Raw genomic sequence first — 5,535 nt, forward strand, 5'->3', positions numbered from 1 at the left:
AAACATAGCACTCTTCATTTAGCTCAGCTATAATGTGTTTTTTCTTGGACAAAGTCATTATTTGTTCTCTAAAACACTGGTCGACAATAACAAAATCAATACAAATTCAAAATAAATATTTGTTTACGTTATTAACACATGCGCAATGAGAGATAATGTCTGCGTTGGACCGACTGCTCACGCTGAGCTAACAAAAAAGTATTTCTTTGGCGTCAGCTCTACGTCAACTTTCCGCTGACGCCCAAGTAAGGCGCTAGTTCTAAGAAACCAGGCCTTGAGCTAACAAACCAGTATTTTGCTGGCGTCAGCGGGACGTTGACGTCCCGCTGACGCCCAGATAAGGCGCTTGTCCTAAGAAACCAGACCAGTTTCAGCAGTCAAGGTTAATATTCTGAATCATAGAAAGAAAAACATAATTAATTTAAAATAAATAATATTAATAGCCATTATTTCGTAGATCAGCAGGAAACATAATTCAAGTATAGACGTGTAAAAAAAAAAGATTTCAGTTCAAAAAATTTAGCAAATCGTAAGCAGGTATTTTTATATTCACATTAGTCTATTTTATTTATTGGTGTTTCTGATCAGATATTGAAGTTCATATAATGGCTAATATGTGCTTGCAGTTAATATGACGGAAAATATGAGCTTACAGCAACACTTACTAAGTATGCTTCTCTTCGTCTGGCACCTTATTACTGACCAATTCGGCAAGGGTGACCCTACCAATAGCAAATGCTATAGCCGACATAGCTCTATAAACCATTGGTGCTCACAAGCCTCTACATCTCGACAAGGGGGAAACAACTTCGCAGAGGAATTTTAATTATTATAAAATAATGTATGGCAAATTAAATATTTATGACTAAGAATTTAATGTGAATTTAATATAAAACATGAGATTTTTAAGTTGCATATTGAAATTCATATCGTGATCTTACAATTATAAAATATTGTGTGGTATGTTATCATAAAGTAATGAAGGGATAATCTGTGAATATATTATTAAAAATAAAATTGTTAAACGAAGAACATTTCATTTTAGAATTCTCCGGATTTTTAAGCAGGTAAGTGTTATGATTTCTATAATTCAAAATTTACTAGTAAATAACTTTTTCTAATTTGATGATAGTTCTCTACAGAATGATTTTCGGCTCCTGATTAAGAATTTAAAGACTAAAAAAATAAAAATAATACGAAATTTTTTTATTTCAATATGAGGAAATTTTAGAATCTTTTTTTTTATCGTAAGTATTCTTTATTTAATGTTTTTTAGTTTATAAAGAATGATTTTTTATTGAAACTTTCAATTTTTTGATACAAATTGTTGTCAAAAAACTTTTTTTGCAAAATTAAATGATATAACATTATATGTTTCGATATACTTTTTACATATCTTAATGCTTGAAGTAATATGATTCAAAAAAGTAAGAAATATAAAGTTTAAATAGACCTTTCATATTAGATCATTAAATTTAATAGTGGTTTCGAAGGCATTAGGTTTTAACCCTAATAATAAAGATAAGATAAATATTTTTCTCATGTATTTTGGAGATGTTCCTTCGCTAAAAAAAAGCAATTCCATTTTGTATTCACTTGCATAAATAAGAATATCAAGCATTTTTCTTTTTTAAATTTAATAAGCCATAATAAAGACGAAACGTTACCACGCTACAGTGAAGAAATCTCCAGGGCAACTGATGATCGTGTTGTTTTACTAGCAGTCATTCCTCTCTAATAACGCCGTGTATAGGTCGTTGCGTTCACGAATAAGCATTTCTAGGGACATTTCTTTAAAATGAAAAAGGCAAAATTCCACAAAAGCAAAAAAAAAAAAAAACGGTGAGCAATTTAAAATATATTGGGACAACTATTTTGTTTAGCATTTTTTTATACAATAAAATTTAATCGTACTTAGTTTCGTTTGAAGACCATTTATCTCTGCCAATTCAATGCAGTCATACTTTCCTTCGTTCTTTACATACTTCGCCGTTCAAGCTAGTCAACAAAATGTCGGCAGTTTACCCACGTGATCAGAGGCAGCCAATTAAAATCGAAAGCGGCACAGTGGTCGCAAGGAAAAGAGTGGCTCTACTTTATCGAAGTATCCAGGACTTTAAGCAGGGGCCCCCATCAGGGGGGAAGATGGGCGCACGATGCGCCCACTTAAAGCTTGGGGGGGAATTTTTACACTAAATAAAACGAATAGTTTTGGGGGGGGAATTTGAATTTGTCCAAGAATGCGCCCAAGTGCTTGGGGGGGGGCACTGAACCTAAGTGCCGCACCTTACTTTTTTTGTTTTATGTCAAATAAAAATATAATTATATTTTTCCTTTTTATGCCGCTTATAAAAATTTTGTTATTTAAATTTTCGTTTATTTTTTCCCTCTCTTTTGATTTATGTCTGTTTACGCCGGAAGGTGGTTGAAATTTCGATTGATGATAAATTCACTTTGGCAATAAATTTTACTTGAAATCAGGAAAAAAAAAGTAACTTGTATTATTTAAAGCAGCGGTTCCCACATTGTGTTCCTTGAAATATAAGGGTTCCGTCAAAAAGACGCAAGAGGTTCCGAGAGATAAGACTTTTTTTTTTACCAACTATAATTTTACGTAACATTACGGGTGCCCGTAGCCGAAGAAAATTGGGAACCGATTGATTTAGAGGTAGAGACAACAATATAACTGGACGGGAAATGGTCACATTTTGGATTGACGATAAATTTCTTTTGGTGATAAATTTGTCTTGTAACAGTCCAGAACGGTTTGGTTAATATAACAATAATTTTTCTTGTGAAGGACATTGGCATTTTATTTTATAATCGGAGTAGAACAACCGACCTAATTCTGAATTTACGACTACCAATGTTTAACTCCGTCGCCTTGTAAATTTGAACCCAATCCAGAATGCAAGGGAACTTCTGGATCAAATATTGGGAAAAAATTTTGCCACCATGAAGGATTTTTTCATGGAACTAACCAGCGTCGCATGAAGAGTAAAACCACGAAAACTTCCCATGGTTTGCCTGATGGCGAGGGAACTCTAACCCATGATCCGTCTACCACTAAGGATATTTTGGTGCAAGCTGGGTGCGGAATTCGTATCAACCAGTCATCGCTGAGATCGAACCCGGGCAGAGATACCAACTTGCTCCGGACAGCAAATATATATTTTACAGTGGTAGTTTATCAATTGTGATTCCTGATTTAATAAATTCAATTTAGTAGGTTTTTATACACCACTATTTCTAAATAATTCATAGGCTTATATAATTCACCACTTTATACTACTCAGGGCTCGAAAAAGCTCAGAAATTTTACCCGTCACCGTGGACGGCTTGTCCAACAATTTACCCGTCCTCCTTTGAAACTGATCCGTCGCTTCTAAATAAATAAAAATATAATTTTATCTTATTTATTACTAACATTTATATAAATTGCACAATGAATTAGTAGTTACTAGGATTACAAATACTAGGATTATATTATACTGAAATAAAAGAAATACTAGGTCAAGTTATCTGGAATGTCAATTTATCCGAGGGTACTGCGTTTTTTAAATGAATCAAATATGACGTTTGCCAGTTCCACAATCAAACCAATGATTTACAGAGGTTTCTGCACAGAAATCTGAAAGCGGTTTTCCATTTAAGTAGATTTTCATAATTGCTTTTAACGCTTATTGTTTAAAACCAGTACGTAATGTGTTTTTTTGTAAGTTCATTGCTGAAAAGTCTCTTTCAACCGCTGCAGTACTCCCAGACAGAAAAAACATCAATTCCACCATGCGCAGTATGTATTTCTAGATTAGAGGGTCATTTTAGAAGTGAGGCGCTAGACTCTTGTAAGATAACTAAAATTGAAAATGTATCACGAACATTAACGGGAAAATGGCCAGTCCGCGCGGACGTTGGATTCGAGAAATTTGTTGTCCGCGGGAAATTTTTGACCGCCGAGGACGGGCAGTTTTTCGAGCCCTGATACTACTTATGTCATTATGTACCTTTTAAAAAGCAAGCAAAAATAGTCAAATATTAGCAAAATTTACTTAGTTGTTATTTACCGTTATTTTAATTATCTTGGCGTGTCCGGAGCAGTTGGTATCTCTGTCCGGGTCATCTTATTGGGAGGCGAGAGCTCTATCCCCTGAGCCACCATGACTCGGTCATTTGTACTGTTATCTGCTGGCTGACTGTACAAATTTCTTTCTTCCCTGATGGTTTCTACTAGCTAGTTAGGCCACAGACGAAATTAAACATGAAAAATTCACACAATTGATAATATGACGATAAATTTTGCTAGTAGCAGGAAAGGAAAGATTGAAACACGTATTGTTATTGGGCACAGAGTTCTACGCAATATTCGAGCTCTCTACTTAATCGAAAAGTGTTCGGAATTTCGAATGACGACCAATTGTACTTGGTGATAAAAATGACGATAAATTCTAATTGTAAGGGCCTGAATACAATTGAAACTTGCATTGTTATCAGACAGATATCTCGTAGAGATTTGAGTGAACCATGTAGTCAAGAAAATGGTTGAAATATGGATTGCAAGATTCCACCGTCGCAGACAGAAAAGCGAGTTAATAAAAATGTAAAATAAAAAATGACAGAAAATTACAACAATGCAAGGAAGAAAAGGTCAAAACAGGCCTCTCGTCTCTCCTGAACCATCCAAACCAAAAAGAAAAGGTGAAAGAAAAACAAACTTTTTAAACTGATCAAATTTGACCTTCGAAATAAATGATATTAAATCGATCCTTTGTGTTCAGAAGAAAATATAATATTCAACTTAAGTATCACATGAAGGAAAACTTGTTCGTAAAATATATGATTTATCTAATAGGTTTTTAAGAAAAGAAACTGATACACTATCTTTTATTTATATGTTGCTTGAACTAAAACTTCTCATCTTTAAGCAATCTAATAAGGGCGTTAAAGAACGCGTTGAAGTTTGAATAATGATGTTGAGTTTAGTGGTCGAAGTCTTATCGTTTGCAAACCATCACCGTTGAAATAATAGATGCTCCTGTTAAACATATCCTCTTGAAAATTTCAGCAAATCTTTTGCTACATTTGGCTCTTTATCTTCCATTTTGGGGATTATTTTCTTTCTTGTCTCAGTTACCAATACTTATTTATCTTCCATTTTGGGAATTATTTTCTCTTGTCTCAAACAGTTACCGACACTTATTTACTTTTTATCTATGTGAATCATTATTTTTTAATCAAATTTTTGTTAATTAAAGAGTAGTTTTTTTTTTTTTTTTAAATTTAATATATTTTTAGCTGATAATATACTCTTTTGAGTTCGAAATTTACATTGCAATCGTTTTTAGAACGAATCATGAAAACTCCATTCTCATACAAGTGAAGCTGTTCGCTATTGGCTTAAAGTTACTTAGACAGTAACATCCTGCCAACATTCACTCTTTCCGAAAAAAAATTTCCAAGTGGTAGTAAAACAATTCCTAAAAAACTATCTTACTCAAAAACATATTTATATTTTGACCATGTAGAAATACGCTTTAT

The sequence above is a fragment of the Parasteatoda tepidariorum genome, chromosome 9 (assembly GCF_043381705.1).
Source record: "Parasteatoda tepidariorum isolate YZ-2023 chromosome 9, CAS_Ptep_4.0, whole genome shotgun sequence".
In the NCBI taxonomy this organism is placed as follows: Eukaryota; Metazoa; Arthropoda; class Arachnida; order Araneae; family Theridiidae; genus Parasteatoda; species Parasteatoda tepidariorum.